This window comes from Coregonus lavaretus (genome assembly GCF_964263955.1).
Source record: "Coregonus lavaretus genome assembly, chromosome: 32".
Classification (NCBI taxonomy): domain Eukaryota; kingdom Metazoa; phylum Chordata; class Actinopteri; order Salmoniformes; family Salmonidae; genus Coregonus; species Coregonus lavaretus.
Window position 1 is genome coordinate 23,642,729 of NC_140019.1, and position 17,500 is coordinate 23,660,228.

The window sequence follows — 17,500 nt, forward strand, 5'->3', positions numbered from 1 at the left end:
TTTGTTAAAGATGAAGTGTTGGACCGAGAGTTATCTCGTCATGGTCAACTTGTATCTACAATAAAGAAGGTTATTTTTGGATGCAAATCTCCTTTCCTGAAACATGTCGTGTCTCATAGGAGACAAGTGCATATGATTTTAAAGAAGGACACTGACAAACTGAATTTAGCGTTCAGTTTTAAGATTGATGGAGCCTGGTAGCAACTCTAGTGCTGGTGCAGCTAATGCACCAACACGAAGGGATGAACATTCTAAGGGTGCAGGGGAAGGGAGAAGGTGGGCAGATGTGGTTGGGAAAGTAGGAAAGGAAAGCAGTGTGGCTACGGGGGCAATTGTGGTAGATCAGAACAAAGAGGGAGGGGAAACAGTCGGTGAGATTGTGACTGCGGTCGCTGAGGTGGTGCTGGAAAATGAAATTGGAGGTCAAGAGGTGATTGAAATAATGGAAAAGGAAGCAGCTGTTTTCAAAGTACAGAGGAGTAAGAGGAAGAATTTAAGGGGTGGTGAAGGGTCTAATTCTAAGAGGAAGGTAGAGATTGATAAATCAGTTGAGGATAAACAGGTTGTAGAGATGGTGGAGGTTTCTTCTGGGGAGGATAGCGAGAGTGAGTCATCTGACGCATCACAACAAAATAGTGAGAGAAATGGGGTGGAAGGGAGGTATGGGGTTGAGAAGGTACGTCAATTTCTGAATTTGACAAAAGGGAAGAAATATATGCAGGATTATAATGTAACAGATATTTTTCCTGAAAGTGAATTGTTTATTGAATCCCTAAAGTTTCTGATGTCAAAAATAACGGGGGGAGGTTTGACAAGCCCTGAAATTGCTAGACTCAAGAAAGTAGTCACGAGAGTGATTATTTTCCAGCACCACCTCAGCGACCGCAGTCGCAATCTCACCGACTGTTCCCCTCCCTCTTTGTTCTGATCTACCACAATTGCCCCCGTAGGCACACTGCTTTCCTTTCCTACTTTCCCAACCACATCTGCCCACCTTCTCCCTTCCCCTGCACCCTTAGAATGTTCATCCCTTCGTGTTGGTGCATTAGCTGCACCAAATGCCTTTTCCTGATCAATTGAAATTAGACCAGCATCCAACCCAATAGCCCTAGAGACGTACAAAAAAATCCAGAATCAGATAAATGTTATCCCCTATTTGCCTGCCGGGAACACAGTATGATTTGCCCCATCACCTCCCTCAGCCTGTTGGACAAAGCCTTTGACATGATCTAATAATCAGTGCACAATAAAGCCACTGGCCTCCAGTTCTTCACCTCCCTAGGGTCACCCTTTTTTGGCAGTAGGATGAGGACAGCCCTTCTGCAGCTTATCGGTAGTAACCCTCCGGTCAAACTATCATTAACTACTGCTAGCCAATCCTCTCCCAACATAGCCCAAAAATACTTTAAAAAGTAAATGGGAAGCCCATCAATGCCTGGTGCCCTTCCATTTTCCGTTCCTTTTAATGCAGTGTATAGCTCCTGCAAAGACAATGGTTGCTCTCGCTCAACCTGAGCTTCTGCAGCCACCTGTGGGAGCCCATCAAGGAACTGCTGTGTCACTGTTTTATCCTCTTTGTACTCACACTTGTAGAGATCAGCATAGAACTCTACTGCCCTCTTTCTAATTTCACTAGGGCTAGTGAGCTCCTGTCCAATAGCTGATTTGAGGCAATTAATAATTCTTCTTTGTCCATTCTAGGGCTATTGGGTTGGATGCTGTTCTAATTTCAATTGATCAGGAAAAGGCATGTGACCGAGTTGAACATCAATACTTATGGCACACTTTTGAGGCGTTTGGTTTCAGCGCTGGTTTTATTGCCATGATAAGGGTGATATATGGTGACATTGAAAGTGTATTGAAAGTTAACAGTGGCTTGAGTGCTCCTTTTAAAGTGTGTAGAGGTATTAGGCAGGGATGTTCTTTGTCGGGAATGTTATATGCCATTGCTATAGAGCCACTACTAAATAGCATTAGAAGTTGCATTGAAGGGGTGTACCTTTCAGAGGATATTCCTCCTATTCGTCTCTCAGCCTATGCTGATGTTGTAGTTATTCTAGTGAAAAATCAAGCGGAGGTGGATAGTTTGTGTCTAATGGTTGATCGTTTTAGGGGAATATCCTCTGCAAAGGTAAATTGGGAAAAAAGTTGTGCTTTACAGATTGGAGAATGGTCTGGAGGGATCATGATTTGCCAGGGGGGCTGGAATGGTGTAAGGGAGGTTTTAAGTATCTTGGAGTGTACCTAGGAGATGAGGGGACAATGGAAAAAAATTGGATTGGGGTGGTTGAAATGGTGGAAGGGAGGATGAGGAGATGGCGTTGGTTGGGCCCCTTGTAGCTCAGTTGGTAGAGCATGGCGCTTGCAATGCCAGGGTTGTGGGTTTGATTCCCACGGGGGGCCAGTATGAAAATGTATGCACTTACTAACTGTAAGTCGCTCTGGATAAGAGCGTCTGCTAAATGACTAAAATGTAAATGTAAAAATGTTGTTGTTGTGCACACTATTATTGTTAACAATGTGGTTGGCTCTGCACTGTGGCATCGGGTGTCAGTTTTAGAGCCACCAACTGGACTTCTGGCTAAGATACAGGCGATTATTGTAGATTTATTTTGGGATAAATATCATTGGGTTCCACAAATTGTTTTGTATTTGTCAAAAGAGGAGGGGGGACAAGGTCTTGTACATCTTGCTAGAAGGGCTGCTGCTTTCCGGTTTCAGTTTATTCAAAGGTTGCTTTATGGACTGGAAAATGTGGTTTGGAGAGGGGTGGCAGGTCTTGTATTACAGCAGGTTGGGGGATTAGGTTTAAAGAATGCTTTATTTTTGGTTGATAGTAGCCAGATTTCTAGGGAGGGAGTACCTCTGTTTTACAGAGGCCTTCTTCGGGTGTGGAGCATAATGAAGGTGTCCAGACGCACTTCAGCGGAGTCAGTGCATTGGCTGTTGGAGGAACCTCTGGTGTATGGGGCAAGACTGGATTGTACAACTGCAGCTGTTCCAGATTTCTCCAAGATTCTGGTGAAGGGCAAAATCATCACCTTAAAACAGTTAATGGCCATGGCTCGGCCCACCTTAATGGATGGAAGACGGGTGGCTGAACATTTGGGGGTGAGGTCGGAAAGGATTGTTGGACAACTGCTGGGAAGCTGCAGGAAGGCTCTGTCAGCAGAAGAGTGGGTATGCTTAATAGCCACAAGAAGAAGGTACAAGATGAAAACGTTTCATTTCCAAGACTAGGGATTACACCCAATATCCCAGAGTCAGAAAGGAAGGCGTTATTACTGGATTTGAGAGGGTTGGAAGAGGTGGGTTTGGATGAGGTGAATGGGAAAGACTTATATAGGGTGTGTGTGTCAAGGTGTTGAATAAAAAATAGAAAAGACACTCCATGGAGGGTAAAATTAGGCATTGATGACAAGGTAAAGTCAGCATGGAGAGCACTGTACAAGCCTCCGTTACAAAAGGGTATTGGTGATATGCAATGGAGGGTTTTGCATGGCATCATTGCAGTTAATGCTTTTGTATCTGTTATTAACTCAGATGTTGGAGATGGATGTCCTTTTTGTAATATAAGAGAAACAATTTTTCACTGTTTTATGGAGCTTGAGGGGATAAAGCCTCTCTTGGAAATGCTGGAGTCTTTGTTTAAAGCTGTAGCGGAGATTTTCAATAACACTGTTTTTATTTTGGGGTTTCAATATAGTAAAGCAACAGAAAATAAAATGTCAACTGTTACATTTTATTTTGGGACAAGCTAAGATGTCAATTTTTCTGAGCGGAAACATAAGATAGACACAGGATATGGGCAGGATGTAAGATGTGTTTTTAAAGGATTAGTGAAAGCGAGAATAAAAGTGGATTTTGAGTTCTCGGCTGTAAAAGATCTCCCATTGTTTGAGGAGAAATGGGCTTATGAAAATTCTCTCTCTCTCTCTGTCTGTCTGTGTCTCCCATACAGAGCTTGCCAGGTGTCCCGCAGTCCTTTGTTCTGTCAGTGCAACCTGACCCTGCGAAGGCTCCTGTCCTCCTCTCCAGTTCCCAGCCTCTCTCACTCTCTTGTTCTCCCTCTCTCTACACACACGCATATGCACGCACGCACATGCACACACAGCTGGAATCCCCCCCCCCCCCCCCCATCCCTCTGGCTTCCTGTACATTTGGGAGAGTCCCATCTCTGCTACCCTGGAGAGGAGACCCCACCCATAGACACACACACACATACAGAGGGTGTGAATGGATATTGCTCTGCCAGCAGGATATACGTAAAAGACAATCAGCAAGATAGTAGCAAAAATATTTCTCAAAATATTGAGCAATTGGTAATATTCAGTGACATCAACTTCTCCCAAATCAGCACTGCAAAAACACTGATACAAAATATTGACATGCATTTCAAAATCTGCAACGTTTTGCTCTTCCCATCTACATGTTCCATATCTATACACTATATATACAAAAGTATTTGGACACCCCTTCAAATTAGTGGATTCGGCTATTTCAGCCACACCCGTTGATGACAGGTGTATAAAATCGAGCACACACCCATGTAATCTCCATTGACAAACATTGGCAGTAGAATGGCCTTACTGAAGAGCTCAGTGACTTTCAACGTGGTACCGTCATAGGATGCCACCTTTCCAACAAGTCAGTTCGTCAAATTTCTGCCCTGCTAGAGCTGCCCCGGTCAACTGTAAGTATTGTTATTGTGAAGTGGAAAGTCTAGGAGCAACAACGACTCAGCCACAAAGTGGTTGGCCACACAAGCTCAAAAGAACGGGACCGCCAAGTGCTGAAGTGCGTAGCGCGTAAAAATAGTATTTCCTTGGTTGCAACACTCACTACCGACTTCCAAACTGCCTCTGGAAGCAACGTCAGCACAATAACTGTTCTTCGGGAGCTTCAAAAATGGGTTTCCATGGCCGAGCAGTCGCACACAAGCCTAAGATTACCATGCGCAATGCCAAGCGTCAGCTGGAGTGGTGTAAAGCTCGTTCTCTGGAGTGATGAATCACGTTTCACCATCTGGCAGTCAGATAGACGAATCTGGGTTTGGCGGATGCCAGGAGAACGCTACCTGCCCGAATGCATAGTGCCAACTGTAAAGTTTGGTGGAGGAGTAATAATGGTCTGGGGCTGTTTTTCATGGTTCGTGCTAGGCCCCTTAGTTCCAGTGGGAAATCTTAATGCTACAGCACACAATGACATTCTAGACAATTCTGTGCTTCCAACTTTGTGGCAACAGTTTGGGGAAGGCCCTTTCCTGTTTCAGCATGACAATGCCCCCGTGCACAAAGCGAGGTCCATACAGAAATGGTTTGTCGAGATTGGTGTGGAAGAACTTGACTGGCCTGCACAGAACCCTGACCGCAACCCCATCGAACACCTTTGGGATGAATTGGATTGCCAACTGCGAGCCAGGCCTAATCGCCCAACATCAGTGCCCGATGTCACTTATGCTCTTGTGGCTCAATGGAAGCAAGTTCCCGCAGCAATGTTCCAACATCTAGTGGAAAGCCTTTCAAGAAGAGTGGAGGCTGTTATAGAAGCAAAGGGGGGACCAACTCCATATTAATTTTGGAATGAGATGTTTGACGAGCAGGTGTCCACATACTTTTGATCATGTAGTGTACCTTTGGGCATGTGTAAATATGTTCTAATATCCCTTTATCTGTCTCTTCTTGAAAACATGTTGAAAAAAGTATTTCACCTTAAATTCCTATTACTAACAACTCAAAGAATAACTTTTTTTCAACTTTATGTTTATTTAGGTAAAAAAACAGAGCTCTACCTATTCCAGATACTAATAAGCATGCACCCATTAAGACAGTGCTGCCCAACCCTCTTCGTGGGTTTTCAGTCCAAACAATAATTTAACACACCTGATTCTACTTATTAGCTGCTCAACAAGACCGTAACTAGCTGAATCAGATATGCTAAATTAGGGTTGGACTGAAAACCTACAGGACAGTAGATCTCCAGGAAGAGGGTTGGGCCGCCCTGCATTAAGACAATGCCTGTAAAAACGGTTAAATCCCCGTGGACTGATGAGGAATTGAAAAATTGTATGGTTGAGAGGGATGAGGCAAAATACACATGCGGAGATCATCCGTTCACCCACACCGCGTCTCACAAAGACACAGCGGTTGGAACCAAACATCTCAAATTTGGACTCCAGACCAAAGGACAAATTTCCACCGGTCTAATGTCCATTGCTTGTGTTTCTTGGCCCAAGCAAGTCTCTTCTTATTATTGGTGTCCTTTAGTACTGCTTTCTTTGCAGCAATTCGACCATGAAGGCCTGATCCACACAGTCTCCTCTGAACAGTTGATGTTGAGATGTGTCTGTGACTTGAACTCTGTGAAGCAGAGTGGTGCATCCTCCTGAGTGGCGCAGTGGTCTAAGGAACTGCATTGCAGTGCTAGCTGTGCCACTAGAGATCCTGGTTCGAATCCAGGCTCTGTCGTAGCCGGCCGCGACCTGGAGACCCATGGGGCGGCGCACAATTGGCCCAGCGTCGTCCAGGGTAGGGGAGGGAATGGCTGGCAGGGATGTAGCTCAGTTGGTAGAGCATGGCATTTGCAGCGCCAGGGTTGTGGGTTCGATTCCCGTATGAAAAAAAATAAAAAATGTATGCACTCACTAACTGTAAGTCGCTCTGGATAAGAGCGTCTGCTAAATGACTAAAATGTAAATGTAAGCATTTATTTGGGCTGCAATATCTGAGGCTGGTAACTCTAATGAACGTATCCTCTGCAGCAGAGGTAACTCTGGGTCTTCCATTCCTGTGGCGGTCCTCATGAGAGCCAGTTTCATCAAAATAGTAACAATAAAGAAAAACCCTTGAATGAGTAGGTGTTCTAAAACCTTTGACCGGTAGTGTATATAGTAGTGCAATACCCTCAAAATGGTTTTCTTTCATTTCAAAATGATCCAGGTTCTTCCACCATGTTTCCCACATATTCAGACTAGGTTTTAATTTGAGATAATATATGACAAAGTGCAAATTTTTATTACTATTATAGGCATTACTTTATAGGCAACCTTAAGTCTGAATATTGATGAATTGACCCAATGGGTCAGGAAATGTGGTTTAACCAATTTACTGTATGTTGCATAACATAGTGTTGTCAACTATTCAATCATATTTTCACCAAAATAAGCATTTTTTTATACAAATTAAATGTACCCTATTCTTAGTCCACCATACTTTTTGCTGACATATTAACCACCTGGTTGAGCACATTTGTTGTTGTTTTTTGTTGCTTTTTAGCCTTTTTACATTTTAACCATTTATTTTCATATTCCTACTCTTCAAGGTCTCTAACAGGACTGGTGCAATATGAACCCCTCACCAACTGAATTCCTGCCTTTTATCCCACATCTTTGGTGACTGATTTTGAGTTTTCTTACAGCCCTCAAACTGGGCAAAGTTAGAGAGCCACAACACTGAACTGCAGCAACCCAAAATGATACAAGTTATGTAATGGATGCAGGAGGGATACGGGGTTTTAACCAATCAAGTACAAGTGAATATTTATTTCATATCCACTTCTGAATCCATTGTCAAAACATGCCTTAACAGACGATTGAGAATAGGGTTAAAGGGATATGGGGAAATGAATTATTTAAATAAGGTTGTTTCCACTTAGAGAAATCCATATACTGAAATCTTCAAATATACTTCACCAAGCACCCTACAAACAAAACCTCCTTGACAATTCCAAACTATTCACTTACAACTTGGGGGAGGTTGACTGGCTATGCAGCGCCCAGTAAGAATGTGCTTTGAGTTTGCAAATGGCTCACCAATCATTGACGGTAATGAAGTGAATACAGTAGGCCTTCCATTGGCCAGAGACTTCCCTGTTGCCATTTACCATAGCTGCATTACATTGGAGGGATTCCATCTTAAAAGCTTGTAGTAGGGATAGATGAATGTATTGTTGGCAGGGGGAAGAATAAAGAAAGAAGAAGAGGAGGATGGAAAGGATTTGTAAAGGGTTTAGGAGGGCAAACAAGACCAGTTAAATACAGACATGAGGAGGCCAAACTAAACTAGTTAAGTCCAGTAGAATCCATTAAAAACCAGTTAGCCACAGAGGTCTGGCACAATATGGTGGGTTTAAAAAGGATGCTTTTAATAAAAAGTGGAGGCTGGGTGGAGACATTGTGAAATCACACTTTCATGTTTTTCAATTTCCTATTGTGAGTAACGGGTTGGTTATGTTTAATAATGCCTGCATTGCTTATATATGCTTAACTAATGGATTATAAAGAGTCTGTTCATGATCAATAAGTGTGTTGTTAAGCATAACTTCATGTTGGTTTAGTTTACTATGTGTGATTTAGGGGACACAGTGCCTTAAAAGTAGACTCAGCAAAGCACAAATAAACAGCAGTGGGTCAAATTCCACAACAACTAACAACTAAAAGTGTTGAAGCGCGAGGCTTAACTATGGTATATCCAGTAGTCAGTAAACAAGAAACCAAGAACAGCAAAGAAACTGAAGGAAGAGGGGAAACAAGAAGAAAAACTGATATAATAGTTCCAGACAACCCAAACCATCTCCCTCCACACTGCTGCTGCTCCCAAACCATCCCCCTCTACACTGCTGCTGCTCCCAAAGCATCTCCCTCCACACTGCTGCTGCTCCCAAACCATCTCCCTCCACACTGCTGCTGCTCCCAAAGCATCTCCCTCCACACTGCTGCTGCTCCCAAACCATCTCCCTCCACACTGCTGCTGCTCCCAAACCATCCCCCTCCACACTGCTGCTGCTCCCAAACCATCTCCCTCCACACTGCTGCTGCTCCCAAAGCATCTCCCTCCACACTGCTGCTGCTCCCAAAGCATCTCCCTCCACACTGCTGCTGCTCCCAAAGCATCTCCCTCCACACTGCTGCTGCTCCCAAAGCATCTCCCTCCACACTGCTGCTGCTCCCAAACCATCTCCCTCCACACTGCTGCTGCTCCCAAACCATCTACCTCCACACTGCTGCTGCTCCCAAACCATCCCCCTCCACACTGCTGCTGCTCCCAAACCATCTCCCTCCACACTGCCGCTGCTCCCAAACCATCTACCTCCACACTGCTGCTGCTCCCAAACCATCTACCTCCACACTGCTGCTGCTCCCAAACCATCCCCCTCCACACTGCTGCTGCTCCCAAACCATCTCCCTCCACACTGCTGCTGCTCCCAAACCATCTCCCTCCACACTGCTGCTGCTACCAAACCATCTCCCTCCACACTGATGCTGCTACCAAACCATCTCTCTCCACACAATAAAATTCCTCGCCCGATGGCAAGAATAACAGAAACGTAAACAAACAACATGCGGACAGAGGTCCAAACAGAGGAAATATTAGTGACATGGGTCTGTGTATGTGCATGTATGTGTAGGGGAAACCACTTGACAAACCCATGTCCAGCATGCGTCTTGTACAATAACATACTACATGTATGTGTGTTTGTGTGTTTGAACCGTTTGTGCATGTGTGTGTGTGTGGTAGTGGGGTCACTGGTAGAGGAAACTGGGTGGAGGCCGCAGCTGAGATGATTGACAGAGACCTCTTGTAATGGAGGGCTCTTGATGGCAGACACTGATGTCTACATCAACACACACAGTGCTACAGCCACTGCCCTCCCCCCCAGACACCAAAATAATGGACAACGGTCAGAGAAAACCAAGCACGATAACACATGCAGACTTAAAGAGACATCCGCTGAGAACTCCATTCCTCTGGTCTTAAGACAATATTTCCCCAACAGAACTGAAACAGTAAAAAAAACTATTCGGAGCGAATTGATATGAAGCATGAAGTACATCAAATCAAATCGTATTTGTCACATGCGCCGAATACAACAGACCTTACAGTGAAATGCTTACTTACGAGCCCTTAACCAACAATGCAGTTTTAAGAAAGAATAGCAAAAAAAAAATCACACTAAATATACAATATAAAATAATACGAAATAAAAGTAACAAATAATTAAAGAGCAGTAGTAAAAATAACAATAGCGAGGCTATATACAGGGGGTACCGGTACCGAGTCAATGTGCGGAGGCACTGGTTAGTAATTGAGGTAATATGTACAGCAACGTAAAAGAGGAGGGGGGGGGGGGGGGGGTAGCCATTTGATTAGATGTTCAGGAGTCTTATGGCTTGGGGGTAGAAGCTGTTTAGAAGCCTCTTGGACCTAGACTTGGCGCTCCGGTACCGCTTGCTGTGCGGTAACAGAGAGAACAATCTATGACTAGGGTGGCTGGAGTTTTTGACAATTTTTAGGGCCTTCCTCTGACACCGCCTGGTATAGAGGTCCTAGATGGCAGGAAGGTTTTTTATAAATATATATGTTTTTATTGGGTGTAGATCAGCTTTAATATTGCAGATAGATTGTAACTTCCATCAATGTAATTGTCTGCATCACTTCCAATCCCCCATGTTTTTTTTCTTTTGGCAAATATATACACATACATATACATACAGTGGGGAGAACAAGTATTTGATACACTGCCGATTTTGCAGGTTTTCCTACTTACAAAGCATGTAAAAAAAATCCAGAAAAAATCCAGAAAATCACATTGTATGATTTTTAAGTAGTTAATTTGCATTTTATTGCATGATATAAGTATTTGATCACCTACCAACCAGTAAGAATTCCAGCTCTCACAGACCTGTTAGTTTTCTTTAAGAAGCCCTCCTGTTCTCCACTCATTACCTGTATTAACTGCACCTGTTTGAACTCATTACCTGTATAAAAGACGCCTGTCCACACACTCAATCAAACAGACTCCAACCTCTCCACAATGGCCAAGACCAGAGAGCTGTGTAAGGACATCAGGGATAAAATTGTAGACCTGCACAAGGCTGGGATGGGCTACAGGACAATAGGCAAGCAGCCTGGTGAGAAGGCAACAACTGTTGGCGCAATTATTAGAAAATGGAAGAAGTTCAAGAGGACGGTCAGTATTTAGTCAGCCACCAATTGTGCAAGTTCTCCCACTTAAAAAGATGAGAGAGGCCTGTAATTTTCATCATAGGTACACGTCAACTATGACAGACAAATTTAGATTTTTTTTCTCCAGAAAATCTAATTGTAGGATTTTTTATGAATTTATTTGCAAATTATGGTGGAAAATAAGTATTTGGTCACCTACAAACAAGCAAGATTTCTGGCTCTCACAGACCTGTAACTTCTTCTTTAAGAGGCTCCTCTGTCCTCCACTCGTTACCTGTATAAAAGACACCTGTCCACAACCTCAAACAGTCACACTCCAAACTCCACTATGGCCAAGACCAAAGAGCTGTCAAAGGACACCAGAAACAAAATTGTAGACCTGCACCAGGCTGGGAAGACTGAATCTGCAATAGGTAAGCAGCTTGGTTTGAAGAAACCAACTGTGGGAGCAATTATTAGGAAATGGAAGACATACAAGACCACTGATAATCTCCCTCGATCTGGGGCTCCACGCAAGATCTCACCCCATGGGGTCAAAATGATCACAAGAACGGTGAGCAAAAATCCCAGAACCACACGGGGGGACCTAGTGAATGACCTGGAGAGAGCTGGGACCAAAGTAACAAAGCCTACCATCAGTAACACACTACACCGCCAGGGACTCAAATCCTGCAGTGCCAGACGTGTCCCCCTGCTTAAGCCAGTACATGTCCAGGCCCGTCTGAAGTTTGCTAGACTGCATTTGGATGATCCAGAAGAGGATTGGGAGAATGTCATATGGTCAGATGAAACCAAAATATAACTTTTTGGTAAAAACTAAACTCGTCGTGTTTGGAGGACAAAGAATGCTGAGTTGCATCCAAAGAACACCATACCTACTGTGAAGCATGGGGGTGGAAACATCATGGGGGCTGTTTTTCTGCAAAGGGACCAGGATCATAGGGGCTGTTTTTCTGCAAAGGGACCAGGACGACTGATCCATGTAAAGGAAAGAATGAATGGGGCCATGTATCGTGAGATTTTGAGTGAAAACCTCCTTCCATCAGCAAGGGCATTGAAGATGAAACGTGGCTGGGTCTTTCAGCATGACAATGATCCCAAACACACCGCCCGGGCAACGAAGGAGTGGCTTCATAAGAAGCATTTCAAGGTCCTGGAGTGGCCTAGCCAGTCTCCAGATCTCAACCCCATAGAAAATCTTTGGAGGGAGTTGAAAGTCCGTGTTGCCCAGCGACAGCCCCAAAACATCACTGCTCTAGAGGAGATCTGCATGGAGAAATGGGCCAAAATACCAGCAACAGTGTGTGAAAACCTTGTGAAGACTTACAGAAAACGTTTGACCTGTGTCATTGCCAACAAAGGGTATATAACAAAGTATTGAGAAACTTTTGTTATTGACCAAATACTTATTTTCCACCATAATTTGCAAATAAATTAATTAAAAATCCTACAATGTGATTTTCTGGAAAATTCTAATTTTGTCTGTCATAGTTGACGTGTACCTATGATGAAAATTACAGGCCTCTCTCATCTTTTTAAGTGGGAGAACTTGCACAATTGGTGGATGACTAAATACTTTTTTCCCCCACTGTATATATACATACATATTATATATACATATTATATATATATATATATATACATATTATATATATATAATATGTGTATATATATATATATATATATATATATATATATATATATATATATATATATATATATATATATATATAATAAATATATATATATATATATATATATATATATAAATAAATATATATACATAAATACATACATATACATACATACATATAAATACATACACATATACAGTATACATATCCTTAAAAAATATATCTTTCCCTTTATTACTTTCCAACCCCACCACCCCTTCCCTAATTGGAGTAAACTAGAGAACAACAACGCTTAGGCCTCTACTTCCAGCTTATACATACTATATTCATTTTACATTTTATGGACACAGTCAATTTTACAATAATTCTTTTTTGTTTGTTTTTACTCCTGAACTTCCTCTACCCTCAACCTCTCCTATCATTTTCATGATGTCCATCCTGTTTGCTTCTATATGCCATATATCTCCAACTGTGCTCCTTCACAAAAGCTCTCAACATATAACCTATATACTTATTATGGACACAGCATGCCCTACATTAGTTATCTTGCTGTTATTAGTTGTTGTTAGTTGTTATTAGTCCCATCCTTTAGCTCCATTCAACACCTCCCATCTGTCTCTTAACACCATCCATATTGGATTTCTATTTGCCATATATTTTTCAACTGTACTGTGATGTTTCACAAAAGTTCTGAACCCTTCTATTCTCACTGTATCTACAGATTGTAAATTGAAAATAAATATTTTTGTCAGGAAGCTTGGCCCCAGTGATGTACTGGGCCGTAAGCACTACCCTCTGTAGTGGCTTGTGGTCAGAGGCCGAGCAGTTGCCATACCAGGCAGTGATGCAACCAGTCAGGATGCTCTCGATGGTGCAGCTGTAGAACCTTTTGAGGATCTGAGGACCCATGCCAAATCTTTTCAGTCTCCTTAGGGGAAATAGGTTTTGTTGTGCCCTCTTCATAACTGTCTTGGTGTGCTTGGACCATGTTAGTTTGTTGGGGATGTGGACACCAAGGAACTTGAAGCTCTCAACCTGCTCCACTACAGCCCCGTCGATGAGAATGGGGGCCTGCTCGGTCCTCTTCTTTTTCCTGTAGTCCACACTCATCTCCTTTGTCTTGATCACGTTGAGGGAGAGGTTGTTGTCCTGGCACCACACGGCCAGGTCTCTGACCTCCTCCCTATAGGCTGTCTCATCGTTGTCGGTGATCAGGCCTACCACTGTTGTGTCATTGGCAAACTTAATGATGGTGTTGGAGTCATGCCTGGCCATGCAGTCATGAGTGAACAGGGAGTACAGGAGGGGACTGAGCACGCACCCCTGAGGGGCCCCCGTGTTGAGGATCAGCGTGGCGGATGTGTTGTTACCTACCCTTACCGCCTGGGGGCGGCCCGTCAGGAAGTCCAGGATCCAGTTGCAGAGGGAGGTGTTTAGTCCCAGGGTCCTTAGCTTAGTGATGAGCTTTGAGGGCACTATGGTGTTGAACGCTGAGCTGTAGTCAATGAATAGCATTCTCACATAGGTGTTCCTTTTGTCCAGGTGTGAAAGGGCAGTGTGGAGCGCCATAGAGATTGCATCATCTGTGGATCTGTTGGGGTGGTATGCAAATTGGAGTGGGTCTAGAGTTTCTGGGATAATGGTGTTGATGTGAGCCATGACCAGCCTGATGGCTACAGACGTGAGTGCTAAGGGTCAGTAGTCATTTAGGCAGGTTATCTTAGTGTTCTTGGGCACAGGGACTATGGTGGTCTGCTTGAAACATGTTGGTATTACAGACTCAGACAGGTAGAGGTTGAAAATGTCAGTGAAGATACTTGCCAGTTGGTCAGCGCATACTTGGAGTAATGTCCTGGTAATCCGTCTGGCCCTGCGGCCTTGTGAACGTTGACCTGTTTAAAGGTCTTACTCACATCGGCTACGGAGAGCGTGATCACGCAGACATTAAAGATGTTCCACCCTCTGATCATTTTACATCACGGTGGTGGATCTGGATGGACTCAATACCTTTCTGACGCGATCTGACGACAGATGTAGGGGGGAAATGAACCAGTATTTACACCCAGAAAAAACACCTATAGAGTATCCTGGGGAAAGGGGTTCACAGATTAAGCAGAGGGAGACGGGTGTCTCACAGATCTGTTTCAGATTCCAACCTCACAGAGTCAAGGCCAAGGATAACACTAAAATAAGCAGGGGAGAGTGTAAAACTCACAGACAAGTGATTTCATCTCATCAAAAGTCAAGATTCGAACTGACTAGGCAGTGCCATGACTGGGTTTTCACAATTATACAGTGTCATGCACACATCTATTGGTTATCAGGTTCTGTGTATCTAATACACAATATTCCCAAAAGTGCAAACTTGAAGCTAAATGTAGCGCACCTCAAACACTCTCAGTTACTTTAAAACATTTGACGTTGAACCCAGGTCTGCTACCAACCAGCCAACCAACCAACCAGCCAACCAGCTGTTGTCCAGGGAGTGTGACTTGCTAACACTGAGTCTCAGTACAGATTGTTAACACTGAGCTTTTCTAACGCCCTGGACCAGAGCTACCAATCAACCTGCAGAACATTCCACACTCCGCTCTGCTCCCCATCCACCCTGATTACACAACAGGGAATTCCACAAAGAGCCATTTTCCCATTAGGCTGTAACAGGAAGGGGAAGGAAGAGGGTCTGGCCAGTGTTTTATTATGATGGCTGTGATAACAGCAGGCCCCTTTGTTTACCTGTTTGTCAACTCCGTAATCACACTAAAACACTCCCACAGGCCTGCTTGTTGAAGTCCAGTTTTGCTCTGGTCCGGAACACTTGTGTAGATTGTGTAAGCGCAACTACAGTGCCTTGCAAAAGTATTCATCCCCCTTAACGTTTTTCCTATTTTGTTGCATTACAACCTGTAATTTAAATTGATTTTTATTTGGATTTCATGTAATGGACATACACAAAATAGTCCAAATTGGTGAAGTGAAATGTAAAAATAACGTGTTTTAAAAAATTCAAAAAAATAAATAACGGAAAAGTGGTGCGTGCATATGTATTCACCACCTTTGCTATGAAGCCCCTAAAAAAGATCTGGTGCAACCAATTACCTTCAGAAGTCACATAATTAGTTAAATAAAGTCCAACTGTGTGCAATCTAAGTGTCACATGATCTGTCACATGATCTCAGTATATATACACCTGTTCTGAAAGGCCCCAGAGTCTGCAACATCACTAAGCAAGGGGCACCACCAAGCAAGCGGTACCATGAAGACCAAGGAGCTCTCCAAACAGGTCAGGGACAAAGTTGTGGAGAAGTACAGATCAGGGTTGGGTTATAAAAAAATATCAAAGACTTTGAACATCCCATGGAGCACCATTAAATCCATTATTAAAAAATGGAAAGAATATGGCACCACAACAAACCTGCCAAGAGAGGGCCGCCCACCAAAACTCACAGACCAGGCAAGGAGGGCATTAATCAGAGAGGCAACAAAGAGACCAAAGATAACCCTGAAGGAGCTGCAAAGCTCCACAGTGGAGATTGGAGTATCTGTCCATAGGACCACTTTAAGCCGTACACTCCACAGAGCTGGGCTTTACGGAAGAGTGGCCAGAAAAAAGCCATTGCTTAAAGAAAAAAATAAGCAAACACGTTTGGTGTTCGCCAAAAGGCATGTGGGAGACTCCCCAAACATATGGAAGAAGGTACTCTGGTCAGACTAAAATTGAGCTTTTTGGCCATCAAGGAAAACGCTATGTTTGGCGCAAACCCAACACCTCATCACCCAGAGAACACCATCCCCACGGTAAAGCATGGTGGTGGCAGCATCATGCTGTGGGGATGTTTTTCATCGGCAGGGACTGGGAAACTGGTCAGAATTGAAGGAATGATGGATGGCGCTAAATACAGGGAAATTCTTGAGGGAAACCTGTTTCAGTCTACAAGAGACTTGAGACTGGGACGGAGGTTCACCTTCCAGCAGGACAATGACCCTAAGCATACTGCTAAAGCAACACTTGAGTGGTTTAAGGGGAAACAATTAAATGTCTTGGAATGGCCTAGTCAAAGCCCAGACCTCAATCCAATTGAGAATCTGTGGCTGACTTAAAGATTGCTGTACACCAGCGGAACCCATCCAACTTGAATGAGCTGGAGCAGTTTTGCCTTGAAGAATGGGCAGAAATCCCAGTGGCTAGATGTGCCAAGCTTATAGAGACATACCCCAATAGACTTGCAGCTGTAATTGCTGCAAAAGTTGGCTCTACAAAGTATTGACTTTGGGGGGGTGAATAGTTATGCACGCTCAAGTTCAGTTTTTTTGTCTTATTTCTTGTTTGTTTCACAATAGAAAATATTTTCCATCTTCAAAGTGGTAGGCATGTTGTGTAAATCAAATGATACAAACCCCCCAAAAATCCATTTTAATTCCAGGTTGTAAGGTAACAAAATAGGAAAAATGCCAAGGGGGGTGAATACTTTCGCAAGCCACTGTATAAGGTCTCTCTGTTGTGCAAGAGTCAATGGTGAATACAGCCATATAGGCTCTCACTGTCACTCACAGACCTGCGTGTGAGAGCGGTGATATGGTTTAATTACTGTAAACAACACAGCCAGGGTGTAAGATGTAACTGCAATGCACAAGTGTGCGTGTGAGCACAACCATATGATTTTCACAAAGCAAGGTGTGGATACACAAGCCTGCACCCTGGTAACCCTGTAGTTGCTTGGCTTTGTTCAATGACAAAAAGCAAAAGCATTATGCTGTGAATTGCTTGTGCCCAATCACATACAGTACATATCAAATACTTATGAATGTCCCTTTTCTCCTCCCACTCACTAGTTCCTTGTTCATGTCCCCAGCAGATGGAGGGCCTGTGTGTGTAGATAGATAATTGTTAACCCCACTAAT

At 43.5% G+C, this 17,500-nt stretch overlaps 1 protein-coding gene across 1 annotated transcript in view; it reads right to left on the minus strand.

The window, feature by feature from the left end:
* Window positions 1-17,500, minus strand: part of LOC311107732 (LIM and calponin homology domains-containing protein 1-like) — a gene marked incomplete at its 5' end in the record, with an annotated part of 115,785 nt that overhangs the window by 42,474 nt on the left and 55,811 nt on the right. The gene's annotated exons all lie outside the window — the stretch shown is intronic.